The following is a 27744-nucleotide window of genomic DNA, read 5'->3' on the forward strand; positions in this document are numbered from 1 at the left end:
CGCAGGGAGGTCAGAGAACAGCCCCAACCCTTTGTGCAGGACCACTTTTAAGCATGTTAACCACATCCTGTTTTTGCAGAGAAAGTAACCCAAGACAAAACAGTTTCTCCCAAATAATGTCAGGGCCATGCTATTGACGACCATGTTATTTACAGGGTCATCCTGTTCTTCAGAAAGCTGACAGTGTTCTATCTTGCAAGGCTATTTTGTGAGGTGCAAGGGGAAAGGGGCCATGAGACCATATCTCAAGGCCTGGCCTGGTGTCAGCACTGACAACCCTACCTGGGGCATAGTCCACGGCCCCTCCGGAGTGCTCAAACATTCCCACTCTCTAACATTCCCCACTGGTTTTATGGGAGAATCAAATCATTGTTTCTTTATCATCAGTGCAGCCATGATGATAGTGAGTGTGCAGGACCATCAGCTTTACTGCTTGTATCTGCCTTTGTACATAGTTGGTGAGATTATTTATAAGACAGGGCCCAAATGTTGCTGCTATTAGCAATAAGATCAAAGGTCCTGCTAGAGATGTTAGGAGTGTTGTTAGCCATGGGGACCAAGAGAATAGATTTTCATACCAGTTTCCCTCAGTCCTTTGCCTTTCCTCTCTATCTTGGAGTCTTTCTTTGAGTTGACTTAGGCTTTCTTTGATGACCCCGGAATGAATGGTATAAAAACAGCAAGTTTCTCCTGAGGCCATACAGAGTCTTCCTTGCTTCATGAATAATAAGTCTAAACCCCTTCTATTTTGTAAGACTACTTCTGCTAACGAACTGAGAGAATCCTCTAAGCGGTTTACATTCTCCTCTAGGGTGCTTAAGTCTAAGTCTACTTGGCTGCTAAGTTCCTTAAAGTTTTTGTCCCCCGTGACCAGTGCTGCAGTGCCTATTGCAGCTGATCCGGCTATTCTTAGACGGACAAGCAGGGGGACAATTACCGGGCTCTACAAACTCACTCAGGGGCCAGACCCAGGTGCTCGCGCACTCCCTCCCCAGAATAGTAATATACCTGGGAGAGGATATGAGCTAAGATGCATAAGGAAGGCTTGCGTGGGTGCATCAGTGTCAGAGGAGAGACACAAGGGGTGATTCCTGTGGTGCACGCAAACCAGGTACCTTCAGGGGCCACTAGGTACGGGTCTGTCTCCTCTTCATTGTCCTGACCAAACCTCAGTACTGAGGAACAGGATTCACCGTAGGGGGATTTTAATAAATCAAACTCTGAGGACATAACACAAGTACCTCGTCCCTGGAAATCCCCAAGGGTTAATTTTGGGGTTTGCCCCCATCTGCACACCCCTTGTGGGGGGTTTGTAATAGAAACATTCCTAATGTCTGATGAATCTGAACCAACAGTAGCATTTGCCCCTATTCCAACGTAGTAGGGGGGTTCTGGGTTTAAACACAACCAACAGTCTCTGGTGGCATTTGGGGAGGTCTGATTTAAAAAGTTAAAAACTGCATCCAGAGTGTCCAGGATAGGTCTCCGGCCTGGTTTGGTAGTATGAGTCTTAGGAACAAGGGCCACCGTCACCTTGGTCAGAGAAGTTAATTCAGTATTATTCCGGGGGGGAGGTGGTGGTGTGGGACGGGGCCTGAGTGGCTGTACTGGAGTCAGCCCCTGGTCTAAGGGTCTTAAAGGCCCGATGGGGTTTTTCCTTTGGGCCTGCTGGGTTCTCTGGAGGGTGAAGAGGGCCCCGGGATCTCTCCCAGCTACATACAGTCTCAGTCCCCAAGTTTTTCCTGTATCCCAGTATTTCTCCCACCAGTTTTGGGGCATGATACCAATGGGATTGCAGTCTCCTATCATACAGTTATTGGAAGGGGCCCCCGGGCGGACTATTCTCTTGAACTGGATGGCGGGATCTCTGTTAGTCCACAGTGCCATAGTCTCACAACCCCATTGGGCACAATAATAGTCCCCGTCAGTTCCACATTCAGGGCTACCTTCGGCTGGGCAGACATAATGTTGAGTTCGCCAAAGTCCTCATTCTAAGAGGAGGGTGCCACACCCATAACTCATCCCTACATGATATGCCCCAAGGGCTACTGGGGAAATGTAGTGTGTATTGCTTTCTGGCGGCTTTCTCCAAGTTTCCCCAAATAATCGGCATAAGTCAATCTCTATGGAGGAGGGCCCTGGGGTCATGGTATGACCTATAACAGTCCCATCCACAGTCCAGGTCAGTTCCCATGTGTAATTAGCCCTCAGGTGGGGATTACTCGCCCTGACGGACCACAGGCACATCAGGATTAGGAGGACTGCATTTGGAGTCGGATTTTCAGGGGGTCCTTCGTGTGCTGGATGGTCCATCTCTCTGGCTGGTCCCCTGATTCTGCCTTCTTGATTTGAGTTCGATGTATCCAGTGCTTTTTTCCCGCAACCTTCACCGCTGATGGGGTGCTGAGGACAACAGTGAAGGGTCCAGTCTACCTGGCCTCCAAGGATGATGGCTCATGCTTCCGCACCCACACTACGTCTCCTGGTAGAAATGCAGGTGGTGCAGGTGTAGTCCCAGGGGATGGGTCTCGGTGAGCCTCTCAGACCAGCTGGTGGTTAAGTCTGGAACTCAACTGTAAGGCCTGTAGGGACTTTACGAGGTTGTGATTAGAAAGGGATGCCAACACTTCCTCCCCTAGCTTAGGAAGCAGCGGTGGGGGTTGGCCAAACAGAATCTCAAAGGGGGTAAGGCCCTTTACGTAAGGGGTCCAACGGGCCCGGAGAAGGGCAAAAGGAAGGAGGCTTACCCAGTTTTCGCCAGTTCCTTTAGGGTCTGATTCATCCTCTCTACCTGCCCTGAACTCTGAGGTCTATAGATACAGTGTTTGCCAATAGTTGAGTGATGTGGGCAATGAATGCCGGGCCATTGTCGACCCCATCGCAACAGGTAGGCCAAACCTAGGGATAATTTCTGAGACTAATTTCTTAACTACTATCTGTGCTGCTTCAGACTTGGTAGGGTAAGCTTCTGGACTGCTTTCTGGGTAGACTGTAAAGCCTGTAAGAACTTGAGTAAAGATTGGTTATGGATTTCAGCTTTTCTAGATTGGGTTTCTGTGTAAGCTGGTGAGGTGGGTAGTTCAGGGTTTGGAAGAGTCACTAGAATCTGTAGAGGCCCCACTGGTTTTAGAGCAGCCTCCCGGGCTGCTTCATCTGCACCCTCGTTCCTTCTTGCTTCTGGGGAGTCCCCTTGTCTCACATAGGTAGAGATGGAAAGACTTAATTACATCTGGTAGTGCTAGTTGGCCCATCGTCCTTGCTCTGCTCATATCTGTCTAACTGCCTAATATATTACATCAAGGATCCTGTTTGGCTCTGAATTCTTTTAGGGAAAATGGACGTTGAATTTCTTCTGTAGCTGCTTCGTGCTGAGGAGGGGCAGGGTTTTCTCTCAGAGCCAAGAGATCCTTGCTGTCTGTCAGAGGGACGATGAGGCCTGGGCACAAAAGGAGGTGGGCTTGTGACCTGGCAGAGACAAACTGTAACAAATGGTCTGGTGGAAGGGAAAGAAAACCTTTCAGTTTTAATAACTTCTATTGAAATAGAATTTTTCTCCTCAAAATCACCCCCATGTTCATCAAAAGAGCCAAATCAAGACCAATTTATCTATTGTATTTAATTTGGCCTGATTGTTTGCATAAACATAACAAGAATGGTCACTGACTACCTTTGCCGGAATTTCATGATTGAATCTTAATATGCCCCGTAGGGCCAGGAAGCCAAGCCATCAAGCTGCCGTCAGGCCTGCCTGTAGTATCTGCTGAGTTAAGTGAATCCCTCACCTGTAGTGGCTCTACCCAGGCCCATGCCCTAGTTAGTCTTCAAAGCCCATCTCAGCCCTCCTACTAGTCGCGGCTCAGAGTGCGTGGGGGTCCCGCAGGAACGCAGAGGCGTCCTTATTGCTCCCCTTCTACTCTGACCAACCGCCAGTGATGGTAGGGTATGGGCCTGATGCTCTAGCACTAGCTATTTTCAGGGCTACCAAGCAGGATACCAGACTTTCTCCATGGCACTCTTATTGGCTTCAAGTCTTCAGAGTTCAGGCAGGGCTCTTCAAAACTTGATACTCCAGTCAAAGTTTCTGGTTAATAAAACCACTATTGGAAACCGGTCTTATTGAATTTATGCAAAGAAATGTATTGCCATGATTTATTTATTAAGTATTGCCAAATTTTGGAGAAATTGTATAAGGAGAAAAATATACTGACCTGCTTTAAGATCTTCTGATTATCCTTGTCAGTCCTTGCTATGGATTCTTCAGAGTACCATAACTGTCTTCAAATGACAAGGAGAAATTCAAAATCTGTCTATATTCAAGTAGACAATTATAGCTGTCCTTGTAGTAGGGGTCCCCCTACTTGACTTGTCCTTAAAATTTCATATGGTCTCTGGGAGGGGTGACATGCCCTCTGAGAAAGGACTAAGGGAGCTTTATTGCTTTACAGGGTCTCATATGTCACAGGACCTCACGGGGTCTGTAATTCCTGTAACAAAGAGCTGGTACTCACCACTTCCCTCTGTTCCAAACAGGCCTTCCCCAGTTTCCTAAAGTTGAGGTTTGTGCCACCCCTGATATGGTCATGGTCACACAGGCCTGCAAGACAGTATACAAGCTGCCAACTGTCTTTTAATAGAGACCAAAACCAGATGGGTATTTTCCTTGCCCATTTGGGCACCTGCCCTTTTGGCAACTGCATTCAAATCTGTAAGGTTAATGCAATATTATTAACACAATGAAGTACAATATTGGCACTGTGGCCACCTTAGGAAGCCAAATCTTCTGCTACCATATATGACACATGGTAGGGCTATACAAATATCTTAGGGAGGTGACTAAAGTCTATTCTTGACCTTCCCACACAAAGCAAAATTGTCCTTGTCTTTCTGGAGTCATGTCCATGAAGACGCAGGCATCATCTAAGTCTATTATACAGTTTTCTGCAGGCCACTGTCAGGGCTGTGCATGGTGGCCAGTTCTTCTTTCTAGCCACAAACACAGCCTGTCTAATTTCCTTAAAATTTATTCTGGCATGGGAGAAAGTTGTTTTGCTGTAAACAGTCAGCTTAACCCCTACATAACTGGGCTTGGACATCTGCCTAGAAAGCTGTAATTTATAAGTTTAACATGTGGCCTTAGGTCCTTCCAACCCAACAGAGTCTCTGCCATCCCTCAGTCAGACTCCTCCTCTCTTAGAGAATCTCAAAGTCCTGAAGACTCCCCGGTCCAGGGAGAGCACCTTTCCTTTGCACTTTGACTTTAAGCTGCCAGTCCAAAACAGCCAGAGTTGCAGTTAGAAACAGCTTTGCATATTGCAAAGTGCTTCTGTGGCAGTGGCTTGGGTATTAGGCCCCTTGTCTTCCCACCAGTCCCCTTTGTGGCAGAGCAGCGACCAGGCCTCTCCCAAGGGAGTGCACTGGAAGGGGATCTCAGCCCCTCCTCTTCCAGCAGCAACAGGTACTGAACGCTTTCAGTACATTTGCAAACAGGGAGCTTTCACTAGCTCTATCTGCTGCTTTTACAGATCCCGGGCCTGCTGCTCTATTCCTGGGGCTGCTGGAAGGCCAGTAGCAGTCACTGGCTTCTGGTTTAACTGCTGCAGCCAGCAAGCCAAAGACCTAAGTCTTGTATTGCTTGTTGTAAAACACTAATACTCACTGGGCAGCAGCGGGGTAGCTCTAGTGTCAGGTAAATGTCTGCTGTCCCCTGCTTTTCTCGCTGCTGCTGAGGCTTCTTCCAGGGCCACTATAAGCAGCTCGGGCATCCAGCCCTCGTCACCTCCTTTCACCTGGCTCTTAGGGTCTGAGTCTGCCTAGCAACCAGTTTTAAATCACCGGGGCGCCTGCAGACTTCAGCTCTATTTTTCCTCCGCTTGGCTCCTGGGAGCCCAGTTGTTGTTGTTGTTGTTTTGTTTTGTTTTTAGAAACCTCAATCTTTTAATGATTATTAAAAGTGAACAGTTAGCATTTTTAGATTAATTTTTATTAACACATTTAAAATGTACTTTTTCAAGAAAATATAACTAGACCTTCAGTGATAAAACCAAGAGTAGGTAAAAATATTTCTTTTTGAGAGACAGAGATTTTAAAAACTTAAACTAGTTGTCAGCCTTAAAGATATTATATCTTAAAGTTCCTTTGCTGAATATTCCACCGCCGCCCAAGAAGTAATAAAATGGGGCAGAGGAAGATCCACTGTGTTTTGCAAAAAACCACATAGTTCAGATAAGTAAGAAACCAAGGACGCCAGCAGAGTGGGTTGTAACCTATCTCTCCCTGCTCTCTCCACCGACGCCCCCCCCCCCCTTTTCTGCATTAACCATTTACTCTGTCCTTAGCAGGGGAAATAAGGCAAGCGGTCTGAGATCCTGTATAACCAGGCTTTTTACATTTAAGGATACTTTTTTCTTTCTGTAACTGTTGTTTTCCCTCATAGATTTTCACTCTAAGCCCCTAGACTCCTAGAGGATCTTAAATCCTCCTCCTTACTACTCTTGATTTCTCCGACCACCCAGAAGAGATAAGAAAGCCATAAATAAAAGTTCTTTGCTCTTTGAAATGTCATAAATTTATATCTTCAAATTAACCCTAGGACTTTAAAATTTCCATTTAATACAGCAAATTCACAAATCAGAGCAAAATGAAACCCTTACTTATACAAACATAGACAGAAATTTTTATTAGCTAAGTGGGCTGATTCCCTCTCTGATGGACAGCAAAAGACTTTGAGAAAAAGGCGTCTCAGCAGCTGCTAAAGACTTTTGCATTCTGTCATAGCAGATCCGCCCTATCTTTAAACAAATTAAACAATAGAAAGAGATAACAAATACTCTCATGTGAATAGCCAGACAGCACAAAGTAGCTTTCACTTCACATAGACTCTCACACTTACATTTATACACCAGACAGTTTGAGTTTTTGACTTCTGGGGAGGTGATCAAGCTCCCCCTTCCACTCACTGGGATATGGGAAAGTTGGCCATTCCTGTTCACAAAATTTTTGTAAATCAAAAGCATTAATGGAGGCTTCGTTATCATCTGCTCGCCACTTGAATTCCTGAAAATTTTTCAAAAAACATTGCAAGGGAGTACAGACAGAAGCAGACTGACCCATTCTAATGATAGAGACAATTAGACCACAATAACACAGAATAACAGAAGACAAAGACAACTGACTGAGGATCACTGGGCACCGTCGTGCGCCGGGATCTGGTCTCAGAAGTAGCGCTGCGTCCAGCCTTCCAGAGACCCCAGATGGGGGCCCACAGAACAGAACCAGAAATAAGTTTCTTACCGGTAAGAACCAGATCCAGGCGGCTCCGATCAGAGTCAATCAGGAAATTTAGCAGGCGGGGTCTCTGACCTCTACCAGTCCCAAGGCTTAGGAACATCTCTCAGAGATCTCCCCCTGGATCAGAGAGTCCGGGGACCCTGGCGGGCTCCAGTCACAGGACCAGCCAAAAGCTGGTTATCTCACGGGGGCTTCCAAATGTTGTGGAGTGAATGCGAATAAAGACCACTGGAGTCCAGACCAAATTAAAATTTAGGGAGCCTTTATTGCCGGCGGGCGACTACTCTCTCTCCATGCAGGGAAGTCAGACAGCAGCCCCGACCCTTTGTGCAAGACCACTTTAAAGCACATTAACCACATCCTGTTTTTGCAGAGAAAGTAACCCAAGACAAAACAGTTTTTCCCAAATAATGTCAGGGCCATGCTATTGACGACCATGCTATTTACAGGGTTATCTTGTTCTTTAGAAAGCTGACAGTGTTCTATCCTGCAAGGCTATTTTGTGAGGTGCAAGGGGAAAGGGGCCATGAGACCATATCTCAAGGCCTAGCCTGGTGTCAGCACTGACCACCCTACCTGGGGCATAGTCCATGGCCTCTCTGAAGTGCTCAAACATTCCTACTCTCTAACAGTATCACCTAGGGTGTTTTTTTGTTTTGTTTTGTTTTGTTTTTCATATTTCCAGAGCTGTGGCTTCTGGGAGCAACTAGCTCCTCACAGGAGGAATTGCCAGTTTAGTTTGGAGGAATACAACCGAATGCCTGACTCCCAGTTGCTGCTGTTCCACCCCAGCCTCTCCCTAGGCACCTCAAGTCTGCACTGCCCTCCCTGCACCAAAGCCTCCGATGAATAGCTGCAAATAAAACTCCTGTGCTCTGGGTATTTTTAAAAAATAAAACAGAAACCCAGGCTTTCTTTCTCTCCGACTGGCTCCAGTCCACTGGCTCCAGACTCCCATTAGCCAGCAGCTGATCTAAGCTCCGGCGCTCTGGGCTATGGAGCCAGCCTGGGTTCCAGGCCTCCATCTTCTGAGGGAACAGACCTCCTGTATCCAAGCGCTCCCTCCTCACTCTCAGCTGCCGCCCCTGGAAGCTGGGTGGGCCCCTCTCTCAATCTCACCTTCCTGTCAGTCTCCAGGTGTTTTCTGACCTTCCTTGATGTAAGTCTCCTCCTCAGCTGGGCCTCAGCTGGCAATTCCAAGTGTATGTTCTCCACTTTAGTTTCATTTCCAGTCTGATACTGTGAGGAGGTGCAAGAAAGGTCTGCCTCTTCGACTGCCATTTTCTCTCCCCCTGCCCCTCTTTCCCAAGTGCTTGCAGAGTTCTGCCTCCCCACCCCATGAATCTCCTGCACTAGGTTTTCTCTTCCTATTCTCTCGGGGATTGTGGGAAAAAAAGAACGCAGGGACCCTCTCCTTCAGGTTCTAATAATATGGAACAGGAAAGCAGCAAGCCAGATGTGTTGTTTAGTGGGACAAGAAATTTACCATTCCCCATTTTACACCAGATACTTTAAGTATTATGGCCTATGAGGGTATAATGATGGAGGAATGTTCTCATAAATTTTATCCCCCATCTGCTGAATTTGCTTAAGACAAGAGAAGCAAATACTGCTGTAATTTTTTAGAATTATTTATTGCCTTCCTTGGAAGAAGGCTCCGTTTACTATGTAATCTTATTTTTATACTTTTGACATTTGGTGTTCAAGGATAGATTCATTCAGGGGTACTTTCATTGCAAATGAGGGAGAGTCTGAATCTGCTTGAGATCATTTTATTTGTTTCACTTTATTCAGCATCCGTGTTCCTGAAACATGTTTGCCAGTGAGCCTGATAGCAGCTTATCTATCATTTTCATTGGTATCTTCCTACTCAAACTTTCCCTGTTACTTTAATCAAACTAATTCATCATCTAACTTTCCTTTGATGTTCCTAGAGATTTGTATCTCTATATATGAGCATTACATCTTTTCTGATTGATTTTTCTCCATGTTCAGTATAAATAGTATAACCTCTGCTTGGTCTGATCAAGCAACATTCCATGTCTTAAATTGAATTTTCAGTTATTTCTAGAGAAATTGAGATTTCACACTGATCAGCACTGCTGAGAGCAAAATGAAAGAAATTTCCCAAAGAAGAATTATAATTTGATATATGCACAGACTTTATTGATTATCGAAAGAGTATTACATTAAATTTTATTCTACCATTATGACTTTCAGGCCAACTTGCAAATTTAATAAAGTATAGCCATAATTCAGGATGTATCAGTTATAGGAGGCAGCTAATCTATATATGGTGGCTGGGGTTGGGAGTGTGTTAACAGTGTTCTAAGATCAGTGCCGAGACATCCTGCATAAAAGAGCAGGAGAGATGCTAAGGAAACCATCTAGACCTCAGGTGGTAGGGCTAGATTACAGCTGGGGAGCAGGGTACAAAGTAACAAAGGACCCAACATGAGAATGTCCGACATCATGGAATCGGACACAAGTTAGTGGTGTCTCATTAAGCAGATAGAACATAAAGAGAGACAACTAAGTTCAGAATAGATATTTGTCATTTATTTCATCTTTTACAGATTAACTTTCCACAAGCTAGCTTTTGGGGATGAGCCTCAATTTCTAGAAAATGAACTGGAGAGAGCCAGAGGGGAAACCAGTTCTGGGAAAAGACTGGGGAACAGCACAGGTTACTGGAATCAGAACGGAGAATAGGGCCACCACTGCGGACCTGGGCGTGTGACGGAGATTTATGCATCGTAAATTAGGTGAAAGTGCTTGGCCAGTATAATGCATTTAGTAAGATAATGAGGAAACCAGTGCTTAGACTGGCCTTTCTCATGTTGGGTCAGAGTTTGGACAAGGGCACAACTGGGTCCAACTGCAGAATGCTGTCAATTGCCTCCGGATATGGGTTTGCTGTAATGAGCTGAACAAGGAAACTTGCTTAAGAACAATCCTGTACATAGCACTAAAGTTCATAGTAAGTTCAAGGGTCTCCAACACCACCCTCAGTTTTGGTAATCTTCTAGAAGGACTCTCTGGGATCTGTTATATTCATGGTGACAGTTTACTAAAATGAAAATACACACATCACAATTAATCAGTGGAAGAGATGCATGGGCGATAGTGCTGGAGGATTCTGAAGGCTTCCAATTTTGCTCTTTCTGTAGCCTTAGACAGCATTACCTCCTCCTAGCAATGATACATGGCCATATGCAGGGAGCACGGCCAACCAGGGAAGCTCTTTCAAGTCTTGGCACCCAGGGTCTTTACTGGGCTCTGTCAAATAGACATGGTGGATTGCCTCATAACTGACCTCAGCCTCCAGCCCACCTGGAGGTACTGAGCTGACACCTTGTCCCTCCAAATCTCTCACCATAAATCACACTGATAGATTAGCTGGCATGGGCCAAGGACCCCAACAAATAAAGACACTTTCATCAGGCAGGATGCTCCCAGGGCTTAAGAGATCACTTCCCAGGAGCCAAGGGCAAGGTGAATTCTTTACTACACACTGAGAAATGTGCTTTAAAAAAAAAAAGTTTTCTTATATGAAAAGTCACATAAGCTGATTTCAAAATTAAGGAAAAATATAAACCTCAAAATCCTAGAATAGACACATGACCAAGGATAAACATTTTAGGTTATCAAAATGATTTTGAATTTTGTAGCTTTAATTAGTTGCCTGGGTACAGGAATTTTTCTGTCTTCTTGTGTTGTTATAACAGAAAATCAAGGATCCTCAAACAAAGAAAAGAGTGAACGGCATCAAAGGCAGGTTCAAAACATCTAGGCAGCTAGCAAACAACCTAGAACTAAGGTCCTGAAGAATTAGAGTTGATGCAGGCAACTAACAGAAAAAAATGAAACAATCTTAATACTTAAGACATTTATGACACTAAGTAATCCCCAATCTCATGGTTTTACCCAACTCTTGGAAACTCTTTTCAATTCCATACACTATTTATTCTCTTCCTCAAGTTAAAAATAAAATTGCTACAGGAAAGCCCTGCCTGGTTCTCAAATATAAGTCAGGTAATCTTATTATAACACACATGCACACACACACACAAACACAGTGCCCTTCAATAAACATAAATAGACATCTATATGTAAATGTATATACATATGTATGTGTGCACACACATGCATGCACAGATATGTGCATACTCATATGCATTCATACACACATATATACCTACATACATACATAGAATTGTCTTCACAGATATATGTATTTGTGTGCATGTCTGTCACCTCTAATTTACACTGTGCATTAGCTTTTTTAGTCCTTATTGCAAAGTGCAGTTGAATAATTATTGATATAATTGTTTTTTCAAAAAACCCACAGGGGCAGAACCCTATTAATCTTGATCATTTTCTACCTGGCAAATAACACAGTGAATGGTCCATGAATGGGTTTGAAGTATTATTCATTAATGTTAATATTTGTTGAAAAAAATAAATAGCTATTATACATTAGAGTGGTAACAAATAAAAACATTGACATCAGTTAAAAACCTATAAAACTAATATATATAAGATAAACAATGAATCAAATATCAGAGAGGACAATTATAGACTCTTTCAAGAAGTTTGGTAACCACATAAGAGAAAATTCAGATAAAATGTCATTGGATGTAGGCATTATAAGCTTATATTAAGTGACCTTTAAAAAAACTGCAAATGTAATTAAAAGGGTATTGTTGTGGAAGTGTAACCATAGGAACCAAAACACAGTAGGTTTAAACTATTGTCTTTCAGCACCAAACTCAGCCTTCTATACTGGCTCTGTGATGCTGGGGCTAGAATCCTGAGCACCACATATTAGGATGTGCTAACAGGGTTGGCTGGAGGAAGAAGGGATTTATTTGCTCATTCTTCTCTTCTTATCGGGGGCTTCTTCTCACTTGCAATTCATGGGAGAGTCACCCCAAGGTCGCCTGTTCACACTTGAAGCAAGTACTCCTTTATTGTAGCAGCAGCTGAATCCGGTTCCTAGTTTCCCCCAAATGTGCCATACCAGCTTTATGGTAACTGCCTCTCTAGAACAAACAACCGGGCCGGGCCCCTTCCCACAGGGCCCTCCTCCAAGCTCAGGTTCATCTATCTACACAGCTACTCCCTCCTCAGGAGTCTTGTTTTCATCTTTGCAGAACCCTCTTCTAAGTTTTTAAGATTTAATAGTTCTAACCTATTTCCTTGGTTCCCAGTCCTAGGGATGATAGTTAATTTCTGCAGAGGCTACCTCCATGCTATGCTGGAGTTTTCCATCTACCTTTCTAGTAGCTAACACCTTTATACCTACATAGAAGCCTTTATAACATTTTCTTTGTTACAATAACTGGATGAATTCTGTTTTCTGACTGAACACTAACTCATACAGAGGGGAGCATGTATTGAGGAAATAAGGAAATAAGTAGAGAGTGAATATAGTTTGATAGTAGTGACTTGGCAATAAAGAGAAGAGTGACAGAAATGGCTTAAAAGAATTGATGCAAGGTACTGGGAGGATCTGAGGTCGTTTGGGGACAGAAAGGAAATGCTAGTGGAATGAGAAGGCTTGAGAACTGATGAAATGAAGAGAGTGAATGAGGCTAAAGTTCCCAGAGGCAATAGAAGTCATTTAGTTTAATGGATAAAGGAGATGTCATTAGTTTGGAACTGAGGAAAGTGACATCTTCTCTATAAGCAGGAAAAAAAAGGAACAGGTAAAAAGCAGTTTAATGTTACAGGGAAGTTTTCAAGGGAGAAATGAAAGACACAGGGATAAAAGAGACTGAGAAATTTAATTCTCATTGAAGAAGGTAGTGAATGTTTGTCAAAATGAATAAAAGAAAGGGATTTGAAAGAGTAGTAAACATTTAGACTTCTGGCTATGTAGGTTTTAGTCATGGTAATCAATAGACAAAACTCTAATGGTTTAAATTGTATTAGCCAGAACACTTTTTTTGTCTCAAATCACAGAAACCCAATTGATAAAAAGCAATGACAAAAATGAATTTAATGGATGTATATAACAATAGCTTATAAGTTAAAGGGGAAGATAATCAGGTCTTGGCAACTTATGAACCAGGAAAATATAGTAACAGACACAAACATTTCTTAAACTTTTTATGTCTTTTATACTTCTTTCTGGCAATTGCTTTCTCTGAGATAGCTTCGTTCACCCAGCAGAAAACATGGCCACAGCAAGCTCCAAGGTCATATATCTTTTTACAGGTTAAAAAAAAAAGAGAGAGAGATCAAATTCAGAATAAGAAACCTAAGTGAAAAATGCTAGATAGCCAGCCTGCTTGAGGTACATGACCTTCAGCAATTGCTATGCCTGTGGTGAGATTTATTGATGACCCAATGTGGGTTAATGGCCCATGATGTGGAAATATAGGAAAATTGCAATTCCCATTCAAAATATCCATTGAGGGTGCATTAGTTTTCAATGGTTGTGTGACAAATGACCACCAACTTGATGCTTCAAGTAACACAAATTCATTATCTCACAGTCTTTGCAGGTCAGAAGTCTAGGCACTGCCTTCTAGGTTCTCTGCTTAGGGTCTTAGAGCACTAAAAGCAAAGGCCAGCTAACATGCCAGTAAGGCTCAATTCTCCACTTGAACTCAGGGCCCTTTTACAGGTGTGAAAACATTGGCCCTGTCTTTTTTCTGACTGTCAGCTGGGGACTGCTCTTCACTTCTAGAGGCCACCATCAGATCCTAGTATTGTGGCCTTTCCCGTAGGCAATTTACAATATGGTTGTTTGCTTGTTAGCAAGAAAATATGTCCATGACCCTTCACCTTCTTTTAAAGAGCTCACCAGTAAGTTTAGGCATACTTACAGTGATCTCTTATTTGACCACTTCAAAGTCAACTGTCTAGGGATCTTGATTACATGTAAAATAAACCCCTTTCCATAGATTAATCAGAAGAGTGATATTCCATCATTTTCATTGGTTCTACCCACCCTGAAAGGGTGGACATACAGAACAAATACATCAGGGCGTGGGAAACTTGAGAGCCATCTTAGAATTCTGCCTACCAAGGTCCACTTCCTGGCTCTCAGTGATTCTTGTCTATCCCATATGAAAATTCATTAAACACTATTCTAAAAACTTCCAAGAGTCTCATTCTGTGATAGCATCAGCTTGAAGTATAAATTCTCATTATCTAAATCATGTAAATCTTGTATGTATAACAATTCTGTGTATAATTCAGTAAGTATAACTACTGGGCACAATTCCTCTCCATCTGTAGAAATGTGAAACTAAATACACAAGTTTCATGTCCTCAACATTCCCAATGTACAATAGTTGGATAGGCATAAACAGTCGTACACATTCTGACAAAAGATAACAAGTGTTTATGAGGATGTGGAGAAAATACAATTCTTGTGCACTATTGATAGTAATGTGCATTGGTGCTACTGAGCCAGGTTAGTAAGAAACTAGAAAAATTTCCTGGCAAGTAGAATGAGGAAACTGAGACAAATAGCTGAACAAACTGTAGGAATCATGGAGCAATTAGCAGTCAGCTAATAAATCACAAGACCCTACTCTTCTAAGTGAAGATGCCTAAGAGCATATGTTTTAAATTACCAGAGTCAGGGAGGATGATAAACTAGTTAGAGCCAGACTAATACAAGATGGAGAAAAAAAATGACCAGAGAATGGCCTTAAAGTTAATTATACCATCATTATAATGAAATCGACACCACAAGTAGAAAGGGAGGTCAAGGGGGACGAATGCTCTGACACTCCCAGAACGGACCATATTAGGAACAAGATTCCTCCCAACCAGAAGGTGAATCAGAATCTGGTGCCACAAAACTTGGAGACACCCCGCCCCAACCCCTCCCACCACCACTACCTTGGAAACATATAAAATTCCAAGAACTAACTGACCATGTGCACAACTCACTGGTAAGTTAGCCAACGACCACCCGGATGCTTACTTGTTGCTACTTTCACAGGGGTGCCTACACACTGGCCTCTTTCATTTTCTCTATCTGTATAAAATTTGCTTTGTTCTCACTCTGACTTATCCTTGAAATTTTTCCTGGGTGAGTCAAGAATATAGAGGTTGCCGGACATGCAAAAGTTCATGCATTGTGCTGGGGCATGGTCAAACCTCCGGCATGGAAATTGTGTGGAACACAGCCACTATGGAAAATAGTATGGATGGTCCTCAAAAGAACACACAAAACACACACACACACACAAAAAAAAAAACCCACAACTACCATATGATCCAACGTCTTGGTATATTAGTATATTCAAAGGAAACAAAAACAGGATATTGAAAAGATGTCTGTATTTATTGTATTATTCACAATAGCCAAGATAGGGAAACAACCTAAGTGTCCATGAATGGATGGATAAAGAAGGTTTACCAGTATAGTTTAATTTCATCTTAACTCAGTCTCTTTCAGTCTGAGCTGGTATTGTTTGTATTGAAGTAATCTTCTCAAGAACTTCCTGGATCTTTTGTGAATTTTACTAGGCTTCACTTATAAGATTTTTTGAGATAATTCTTTGCCTTTGGCTTTTTGTGGATGGTTTTTGGACAACATCCTTAAGCTTCCAGAGACTCTCTAGTTTGATTGAAATAATCATGAAGCATACCCTTACCCTTTTGAAAAGGTCCTTTGTGTTATTGAACACTGATTTTTTATTTCTCTGAGATTTTAGCAAAAAGTTATGTAGTGAAACATTAGCTTTTTCTCTGTGCCAAGTTCCCAGCAACCATTTCTCAATTTTAGAATCTTTTGCCATCTCTAAGAGTTGAAGGTTTTCTAAATTATCCATTCTTGGTTCCTCTTTCTTTAGCAACTCTTTTCTCATGTAGGAAGAAACCAGGTAATACCTTTAACACTTTTTTAAGTTAAAATTAAAATTTATTTATTTTATAACAGATTTAATTTCTGATCTTGATGGAAATTTATCTTTTTTTTTTCTAGTTTTATTAAGATATAATTGACACTTAGCACTGCATCAGTTTATGGTGTACAGCATGATGATTTTATTTACATACTAGAGGCCTGGTGCATGAAAATTCATGCACTGGAGTGGGGGTCCCTCAGCCCGGCCTGCCCCTTCTCACAGTCCGGGAGCCCTCAGGGGCGGGAGGCGACCCGGTGATCAGGGGAAGGCAACACCCCATCACACCTCTGCTGATGCCACCGTCAGCAGTGCAAGCCTCGCCCGGTTACCTGAGCCTCGGGCAGCCCTGGGCAGCTGGGCAACTGCCATCTGAGGCTTGCCTGCACCTCGGGCCAGCCCTGGGTGGCTGGGGGTTTGATGGGACTGGGGGACTCTGGAGGCAGGTGCATGGAGCAGCTGGGCCCCCTCCCCCCCCAGGCTGAGGGGACTGGGTGCCGCCATCTTGTGGCTGTGGGCACTGCCATCTTTGAGGGCGTGGTAGTTAATTAGCATATTCCCCTCCTTATTGGTTGTGGGTGCTTCCATCTTTGTGAGGGTGTGATGGCCAATTTGCATATTCCCTCTTTATTAGATAGGATATTATGAAATGATTACAACAGTAAGTTTGGTTAACATCCATAATCTCATAGACGGAGAAAAAAAATTCCCCTTGTGATGAGAACTCTTAGGATTTACTTTCTTAACAATGTTCAAATATTCCTTACAGCCATGTTGCCTATAGTTATCATGTTGTATATTGCATAGTGTGCCTTACATCTCAAGTAGAAATCTCTTTACCTACCTAATTCAAGACTTTAAAATTCTGCTTTCAACATAAGTACAATTTTGCTAAGTTTTCTGCCACACATGATAAAGATTCCCTTTCCTCCAAATTCCAGCAACATGTTCTTGACTTCATTTTGAGCACTCTCAGGCAGCTTCCTTAAAGCTCCAGTATCTACGCATGGTCAGTTCAAAAACAATTTAGGCTTTCTGTCTCAGGCTCTTCAAAATTATTCTAGCCTCTGCTCATTGCCTGATTCCAGTGTGGCTTCCAAATTTTTATTGTTTGTATCAGAAGTACCCCACTTTCAAATATCAATATTTGTGTTAGTTTTCTTTTAATTCTGTGACAAATTACAACATCATGACCAGGTTAAGATAAGGGAAAATTATTATCTCACAGTTTCTGTAGATCAGAAGTTCTAAGAATAACATCATTGGGTGGTCTTTTGGGACCTTTAAAAACAAAAAAATCAAAGCACCATCTGGGGCACTGTTTCATTTAGGGTCCTCATCTAAGCCCATTCAGATCATTGGCAGAATTCAGTTCCTTATGGTTATAAGACAGATCACATTTTTCCTGTTGGCTTTTCCTACTGGCTTCTAAAGGCTTCCTTCAGGTCTTTGCTGTGTGGCTTTCTTCATAGGTAATATAAAACATACATGATTATTTACTTTCCTTCAGGGATCCAGGAGACCTGTTCAATGATAATTCACCTTCTTTTAAAGATCTCACTTGATTAGATTAGTCTCACCCCTAATTCACTGGCTTAGCAACCTAATTATGAAAGTGATATCCCATCATATTCACTGCTTTTACTCACATGGAATTTGAGAGAATTTTATAGAATGTGAATCCTTGGGAGCCATTTTCAATTTTCCCTACCACAGGTAAAGACGGTAACAATTCTTGACCCCCTGCCTTTGCTGCTTCTTTAAGTGTTAATTCTACTATAAAGAAGATATTATTTATATCTATTAAGTCTAAGTTTCCTGCCTCAGTCATTTTCAAATAAACAAATGACACTCTCTAGCTAATTGGCCAAGATCAAAAGGAAGTTATTCTTAATTCCTCTTTTTTTCTTACACCTATAGTGTCATTTATTAACAGGCTCTGTCTTAAACTCCAAATCCAACCAGCATCATCTCTCATGATGCCTGCAATAGCAGGGAAGATCCGCCATTTCTGCTCTGGACTCCTTACAATCTACTTTTCATATTGTAGTCAGTGCTAGCTTCTGAAAATACATCAGCAACATCTTGAAATATAATCCAATCATGTAAATAAAATAAGTAAAGAGTAAAATATTCAATACCTGCTCATTAAACTTAGAATAAAATCCGAACTGTTTATGATGTTCCACAAGTCTCTATATAGTCTAACCCCTGCCTAAATCTTCTCCAACATCATCTATTATTATTCTATGCACCCAACTCATCCGCTCATTTCCAGCCACATTTTAAAATTTTGTTAATTAGGATTATTATACTGCCTTTTTTTCTTTGCATGTGAGACTCATCATCTTGATATTGGCAGACTATTTCTTCATTCTACTACATTCCTTGACCATTCCATCCAAATTGTGATCTCTCATTCATACTCTTTTTCATCCAGCTGACTAGCATTTACTTTATTTTACTTCATTTTTTTTTAAAAAAATGATTGTCTACAAGTCCATAACTTCTATCCCCACTTTTGAATTGCCATCTCTATTCCTATGGAAGAGCTCAGTTCACCCCTGTACCCTAGTGTCTCACCGTATCTCCAGGAGGCAGTGTTTGTTTCCACTATGGCTCTGAAGATCTCAATCTACACAGTGCCCTGTTAACATGCATTGAACTACCCAGTATCCTTTGAGGGGAAGGAGACAATGATGAAAGTGGTGATCTGGTAATACTAACACGAATTTCAGGTTTAGATACCATAGTTAGAACCTTAGATAATCAATATTAATGTAATATTTTTTAACATGCAAACTAATCTGCAGATACATGTAAATGAAAGTTGTTAAATTCTCTGTTATTTCTATGATTTTGTGACTCAGAATTGGTTTTACTTTTAGCTTATTACTGAATGTCAGACTTCATTTAATTTTGGGTCTTATTTTATGTTACATGTATTTAAATGCTCATATTTTACTTATATTGGTAAAATTATTTTTAATCTGAGGTAGTTTTAATATTTATAACTAAATGTTTAGATGTAAATACAGTAAAAAGTTTACTAACTTTTAAGGTAAATGTATTTAAAAAATTAAATAAAATAATTTACACTTATTTAAATATTTATTGCAGGACATATTTTTACTTAAATGAAAAAGCACTGTAACAAAATAGCTGATTCACATTCCACAAAACACTATGTTACTTACTTAGATTTTTTTAAAAATGCATTTATGGAGATGCAATAGGTATGTGTGGTTATGTAGGGGAGAGTGGATACATAAATAAATATAGGTCATAGTGCTTTAAAAATAATTGATTTAAAGCCCTATTTTTTAATACTAGTCACAGAATTCTCCAGCTCCTCAGCTTTTAGAAAATTACTTTTTCCTTTTTAAAATTCTGTTTTCTTATCTATGAAATGAAAATAATATCTAAAACAGAATTTTGTGAAAATTAGAGTTATGGAAAGTTCTTTACTAGCACTAGTCACATAATAAATTCATAGTAAGCATATAATCAGGTCTATAAGTAAGCATATTAACAGTTTGGAATCTATTAGTTTTTTATTGATGCTATAAAAACTTTTCATTCATTTAACATCTTAAAATAACACAAAATTGTTACCTTTCAGTTCTGTATTTCAGAAGCCCAAGACAAGTTTCTCTGGACTCAAATATAGACGTTGGCAAGATAAAGTTACTTTCTGTAGGGGAGAATCTGTTTCCTTACTTATTTGAGTTGTTGGCAGAATTCAGTTTCTTTCCTGCTGTAGGACTGAGGTCCTGTCTTTTTGTCAGCTGAGGGCTGCCTACATTCCTTGGTTGCTCCATCTTCAAAGGTAGCAGCAGCTGGTTGGGTCCCTCTCACTCTGAATCTCTCCTGCCTCTTCTTCTGCCACATCTCTCCGACTCACTCTTATGCCTTCATCTCCCACTTCTAAAGGTCTACATGATTACATTGGTCCCTCTAAGAGAGTCTGGAATATGCTAAGTTTTTTACTATCAGTAACCTTAATTCCATTTGCAAGATCTCCTTTTGTCATATATATTAACATATTCTCAAGTTCCAGTGATTAGAATGTAGACATCTTTAGGGAGACACTATTCTGCCTGTCGGGGACTATGTTTTTTAAGAGCTGCTGCACACCTTTTCATATAGAATATGACTGAAAATATCAGGTAAAAATATTTTCCAACTTTCCATATCTTTAATAGTGTGTATTCCTCTAACTTTGTACTCATCTATATAAAATCAAATATGCAGAAGGCTTACTGGAGAATGACTGCATTAACACTAAGCAATGAACAATATACAATTTCATATCAGAACTAGAGGCAGGGTGCACAGATTTGTGCACCAGCGGGATCTCTCAGCCTGGCCTGTGCCCTCTCACAATCCAGAACCTCTCAGGGGATGTTGGTGAGCTGGTTTCGGCATGATCCCCACAGACCAGGCCAAGGGACAGGCCTCTAGTATGCATTTAAGATCTTTGGTTAATCTCTTCCCGCCCTCCCTCTTTCCCCCCTCCCTCTGTGATTCATCAGTCTTTTTCATGTTTCCAAGACTGTGTATTGAGCATCTGCCCCTGGTGGTCAGTGTGCGTTATAGCTACCAGTCGAATGGTCGCTTAGGCTTTTATATATATAGATACACAAACATGAAGATTCATATAAACACACCTCTATTTATATCCATCCACCTCTGCCTAAAATCAATATGCAGATCTAAGTACAATGTGATTTTTATTTTAACTCTGTCAGCAGCACCTGGAAACTGACATTTCTCTTCTTGAGTATTTGATCAAGGGAAACTTCACAGTTCTATTTGCATCTGATGTTTATTGTTCTCTTTTGTCTCCTGGCTCTAAATTTTGAAAAACTCATTTGTCTGAAATCAGTCTTTGTCGGGAATCACTTCATTTTTACTGCATATTTTTCACCAAGCTTTCTCAATTTATTTGCCAATAATTTTAAGAAATTCAGGTCCGAAGTATAGGTTCTTCATCATCTGATTTTTGAGAGCTGTTTATATCCTTGTTTTCCCCTATTACCTGCTGCACAATCTCCAACCATATGGAAACTTAAAATGACTATTTCTCTCCTCCAGTTTTGATAAAAGTGTGCCTGTCACAAGTGCCTTTTGACCTCAAAGGAACAATTTCATCTTTGGGCTCCAATGCCAGGAGGGTAGTTATAAAGACTGACCTAGTTTTAGTGGAAAGAAAACAACATCTAGTCTGAGTCATACCTGGAAAGTATTTCCTAAGTTGAAAAAACTAAAAACACATTTGTTCTATCTGTGCATAATTCTTTTGTTTCAGAATCCAACATCCCTTGCTGACCGCAGCCACCTGGGTGTTGCTGGTTCATTGTCCCATACACACTTCTGTGTACTGCTGCCCATCATGGTTCTATATTTTTACAAATGTAATCCTGGCCTAGAGAAGCATTTTATTTCACACTAGGGGCCCAGTGCATGAATCTGTGCACCTTGAAAGGAACTGTGAACCAAGAGGCTGCAGCGGGCACAGGGGCGGGTCTTGGCCCATCCTCTGTGCCCCTGCCCGGCCCCTCCTGCACCTGCTCCCTTCTCTGCCAGCAGCACCACTCCCGCCGCCTCCGCTCCCACGCACTGATGTCACCGGCCCCACTCGCACCTGCTGATGGTGCAGAGCAATTGGGGCCAGCACCATCAGCGGGTGCGAGTGGCAGCTGCTGCCCCGAACACCCTGCAGGAGCAGGGAGAGGTGGAGAAGCCCTCAGGGGTGATCAGGGTCAGCAGTTGCTGCTCACACCCACTGATGGCTCAGAGATTGGGACCAGCACCAGGCGCCTGCAGCAGGTGCAAATGGTGACTCTGGCTATGGGTGTGAGCGGGGCCGCCACCAGCAGCAGGTGCAAGAGGCGTCTGCCAGCCCCGATCACCCCTCATGAGCAGGGAGAGGTGAAGCCCTGAGGGGTGATCGGGGCTGGCAGCCGCCGCTTGCACCTGCTGATGGCGCCAAGTGATTGGGTCCGGTGCCGGGCGCTGGTAGCGGGTGTGAATGGCAGCTCTGGCACCAGCAGCTGGTGAGAGTGGGGCTGGCGCTGGCAGCAGGTGCAAGCCACCGGGTGGGACCATAGCGTGCGGGAACAAAGAATTTTCAGTAACCACCAGAGGCTCGCCCCGATGACAGCGACCAGCACCCCACCTTGGTCTGCACTCCTGCTCACCTGCTCCACCATCCTGCTGTGGCCGACGCCCACCATGTTCTGTGCCCTGCTGCCTGCTGCTGACACCCACCATATTCAGCGCGTGCCCCCTGGTGGTCAGTGCATGTCATAGCAATCGGTTGTTCAGTTGTTCGGCCGTTTCAGTCTATTTGCATATTAGGGTTTTATAAATGTAGATTTAATCTTATATAGCAGCTTTCAATACCTAATGATTAGAGGGATAAATCTCATGAGCCAATGCTACAATTTTTAATCACTTCACTATTTACTCATCCTATTTTATTGCATAAGGGTTAGAGTGCATGCATTCAATTAAAGCATTAATTTAATATTCATCTCAGTTTCTTATGGGTCTGTGATTAACTCAGAACTTGTTCTTTTCCCCCTTCCTTTTGTAAATTCTGAAATTGACATAAGCATTTTTTAAAAAAAAGGACAGTGTTGAAAAACTTGCCCTAATTCCAACCCTCTTTCTTGGAAATAATGATATATGATGATTTCTGTTCTTATTTCTTCTGGAAGTCAGCTCTTTAATTGTAAGCAATATGTTTCTACATTGCTTCTTATTTATCAACATAGACCCTATCTTTTTATTCCCTCCTACAAGAAGTGAGATAGGTAGCTGACTCACACTACCTTTCCTTTTCACTTTCCCATTTCTTCTAATCTTTGTTAGATTTATTTTTTCTTTTTTTCTTTTTATAACACTTATAAATCTGAGTACCATGTTAAAATGTAATTTTGATCCATCGGGTTTAGATAGTATCCTTTGACTTCTTTTTATATTAAATGCTGGAACTGTACTGCTCTATCTCGCTCCCTCAGCTCCTCAAGGATATCTCCTTTCACAGTGTCAGTATTTAGTACATTTGCATTTTATTACATAGCTATAATTTTTTCATGCTTTGTCTTTGATTGATTCTGAAAAGTAAATGTCATAAACACTTTTTATTACAGAAGAGTCATATAAATATTACCTCCTGAACATCCATATTCTTAGACCTGTGAAGGGAATGAAATCAGCTTTCTCTAAAACTCACTCTTTCTAAGGAGATTAGCCTAACAGTCAAGACCAATCAGAATCAGATTTTTAATATTCCATAATTGCATAAGGTTATGTCACTTTTTCATGTCCTTTACATTTGGGCCAGAAGTTACATATCAATTATTTTTCCATAAAATTTTTCATTTCTATTGTTGACCAAAGCTTATAAGGCTTTTTCACCACATCTGTGAGATGGTCAAGTATTTTCACTCTGAACTGAAGATTTATGCAAAATGTCATCCAAAGATTTGTTTTGAAGAAACTGCTGGGTGAGATCCATGGTTTCTTCAATGTAAATGGTAAAAAGCTCTTTTAATAGATTGCTTGGTTGCATGTTTACTTTTAAAATTTTGTTGATTTGAAGTCTTTTTTTTCCTCCTTGCAGGTTAGCATGCCATCATAAAGGACCAGAAGATGGGCTGATTTTACGTTTTTAAAGCTGAATGACAAACAACACTGTATTCTAGAGCTGGTCCTCAAACAAGCAGTCCAGTTATCCAAGGAGAGCTCCTGAGGGTGAAGTGCACCAGGGTACCTGAACAGGCTGTGCTTTTAGGGGAGGAGTTGCTCATCTAGTTTCAAGATAGGCAGAGAAACTGGGCTACTTAGTGGATAGAAAATGGTAAATATTTTAAATGCCAAAATTGTGAGCTAACACTTGAAATTCTGAGAATAACACCAGTCATTTATGATTAGAAATTTTTCAGATTCTAGCAATAGTTTTATTTACTGTTCATCTAAATTTTTAATGTGTTTCCTGAGCTATAGATTTTCTTTGAGTTGTCATAGATATATTAGTGATACTTTGGGAGAAACACATTAAAGGTTGCTATACACATATTACATCTCCATTTAAAAATGTGTCCATTTTAAAAAATGCTTTTGATTTATATCAAAATATGGTGGATGTCTTAAAATTTTATAAAGATTATTCTTCTCTAGTATGAGGTGAATAGTTGTAAATGAGACCCTTTATTATGAAAACTTGGCAAGGCCAATCATGGTCCATCCCTTTAAGATAATCTATAAGAGTGGCAAAGAGTTGGATGCAAAACTGAAATCCATGATTTTATATTTCTAATTTTAACTAAGCTAAAAGTAGAAATATACCTAAGGCCAGAAACTATGATTTCAAAAGAACCACTTCTTGTGCAGAATGATGTTTGAAGTTTATAACAAAATTTATACTCATAATGCTCCTTGGGTACTTTAGGTATTGCCTATTGTATTTAAATTTTTCATTTAATACATAAAAGAGTGTTCAAAGTATTATACTTTTTACTAATTTGTTATATGAGGATTAACTTCCTGCAATGCTTAGCTTTTTCTAGATAAGTAGCTTCCAAAACACACACACAGCTGTGTTAGACAGAATTTGGGTTCTAAAGTAAATATGCGAAGCCACTATGTCTCCTATTAGCTATATTAAAATTAGAAAGATAACTGAAATGAACACACAATTCTTTTGTAATAAATGACTGTTTTTAATTAATACAAATTGAGAAGGCATTTATAAAATATGCCTAACAGAAGTTCAGAAAGAGAGTTAGTGCTTAATAAAGGCCTGTTCAGTCATCTTATGCTACTACTACCTATAATAAAAAGAAGAAACAATTTTAATCAGAGCATTTATAAAATTTATACTAGGAAAATAACTGTTCCACTCAGTCAGAGTTTTTAGTCTCAGGCAAAGTAAACCTATATATATATAAAGCATAAGCAACCTTTCCACCATTCGACTGTTTGACCAGTCGCTATGACGCATACTGACCACCAGGAGGCAGAAGCTCAATGCAGGAGCTTCCCCTTGGTGGTCAGTGCACTCCCACAGCGGGAGTGCCACTCAGCAGACCAAGGGGGCGACAGATGCCAGGGTCACAGCTGGTGAGCACTGCAGCAGCAGGCTAGCCTCTCCCATGGACACTCCCCCTGTGCGCCCCTCCCCCATCTGGACCAGGACCGGGATGAGGACTGGCATTGGAACTGACTGGGCACAAGCCTGCAGCTGCTTTTCAGTCATGGGTGTGCCCATATGGCCCTAGGACGGGCGCATGGAGACCGCAGTGGAGCGGCTGTGAGCCTACCGAGCTGCGGCAGCAGCAGGCGCAGTGGGACCTGGATGAGCAGGAGTGGTGCAGCGGCCTGCCCCGGCTCGGCTCCTCCCAGCTGCCGACCACTTCAAGCACTACTGCATCCCTTGGGGGATGTTGGACTGCTGGTTTTGGCCTGATCCCTGCAGGCCATGCTGAGGGACCCCACTGGTGCACAAATCCGTTCACCGGGGCTCTAGTATAATAAATCTTTATTTAGTTCATCTAACTACAAAAACAAAGTATTCTGTACCTAATGGTTCTTAGAAGAAAATTCCCAATGATTTAACAAACTGTAGCATGTTTTCTGGGCTGAATCCATAAATAATTAATTGTGGGAAATTATAAAGTCTGAAATTACACGCCAAAGTTTTCTTGAGATAAGAGTAAATTGAATAGAACCGTGGTAACCTATCAGTTATATTCTTCTATTTACAACCTATTCTATGCTACATTTATGAGTTAGACATTATTTTTCTGATACTCTTCACTCCACTGAGTTATAACCATTCTCCAAAACAAACTGAAGTGAGATAATGAGTTTGTTATTTGTACCTTTCAGTATAATACCTATGAAATCAAAATAAGAAGGAATTCTTGCTCACTGGATATAAATTTTAAGAATATATATAAATGCTTTTGTGAAATTTAAGACCATTTATTGAATTGCATGGATAAAAACACAATTTAAAAATAAATTTTCTTGAGGTAAATGATCAGCATTTTTTGAAGCGTGTAATGAGATTGCACCTCTGTCTTCTTTTTATGATTAATACTTAAGTTATTCAATATTTAGAGTAAATATACAAATAGCTTGTTTATGAGCTAAACAGTTCAGTAATTCCTTTTAAGTCAAGGATATTTTCCAAGTAATACATCTAAATGTTTCAGAAAACTCATAATCTAGATTGTGTAAGAAGCTTCAGTTAAATTCAAAGAAAATGAATTCCAATTTATAAGGTTGATTATTCTTTTCAATTTTAGTTCTAACAAAATAGGAAAAAAACTTTTTTGAAGCAAAATAGATCCTTTAAACCAAGAAGTTTTAAGTATGTATATTTTAACCAATTAACATTTGTACATACTTATAGATATGCTGAATACTCAATAATTTAATGACCATAGTAAACTATGAATTATAGCTCTTAGCCTTTAAAATTGGTAGAATATAACAGTTTTAAAGATGAAAGTTCTATAAAATGTAAAATTGTTATCAAATTTCAAAATAATAATTTTATAAATAGTGTACATTGTGATATTGTTTATTAGATTTTCTAATTCACCCTAATTTGTGGATTTGTAGAAAATGAAATAACAAAAATGAATAGATAAATAAAATACATAATGGCACTAAGTTTTTCTTTATAGCCTTTTCTAAAGAATTACAAGGAACACATCAAAATGAACTATAGTTCAACTGTATTTCTTTCTCATAATCATTACATTAAGAGAATATTTTCTAAATGATACAGCTGGATTCATGAAGTTGGATTTCTTTTTGTCATTTAGAATTAAATGTAACTAGTTGAGACAGTTCTGTGTTTTTTTTAAATAATTACAAATTTAATAAGTTTAGTTGCAGGAAGGTGATAGAAAAATTATGACAAGTTATTACTTCTGAATGATATCATGGATATTTTCATTTATTTTCTTTTTGTCATTGTGTATTCTAATATTTCTATAGTGACGGTGACAAAGCTGATAATATGAAAAACAATTTATTTTTATTTTTGAGTTATCCACTTTCCCTCAGAGAATGCTGAGTGTTAGTTAATTTCAAAATACAGAAATCAAGTTTCAATAGAACGGTATGTCTTTAACCAAGTGTCATTCTAGAGAAAAAATATTAAGGAGACAAATGAATCAAACTAAATTGATGAATAAAAAGAATTCCATACCTTTTTATTTCATCCTCACCTTAGGATATATTTATTGAATTTAGAAAGTGAGGAAAGGAAAGAGAGAAACATTGATTGGTTGCCTCCCACATACACACCAACCCAGTTAGAACCTGAAACCTAGGTATGTGCCCTGACCTGAAATCAAACCTGCAACCTTTTTGGTGTGGGAGGACGCTCCAACCAGCTGAGCAACCTGGCCAGGACAGAATCTCATACCTCTTAAAAGATGTATGGAAACACATTTTTGCACTGAGAATAAGCAGACTTTCTCTAGCCCCAATATAAAGGGAACTATCGGTCTGTAAGGTAGATGATACTAACAAGTTAGGGCTTAAAGCATTCTGA

Source organism: Plecotus auritus, assembly GCF_963455305.1.
Source record: "Plecotus auritus genome assembly, chromosome: 3".
Lineage (NCBI taxonomy): Eukaryota > Metazoa > Chordata > Mammalia > Chiroptera > Vespertilionidae > Plecotus > Plecotus auritus.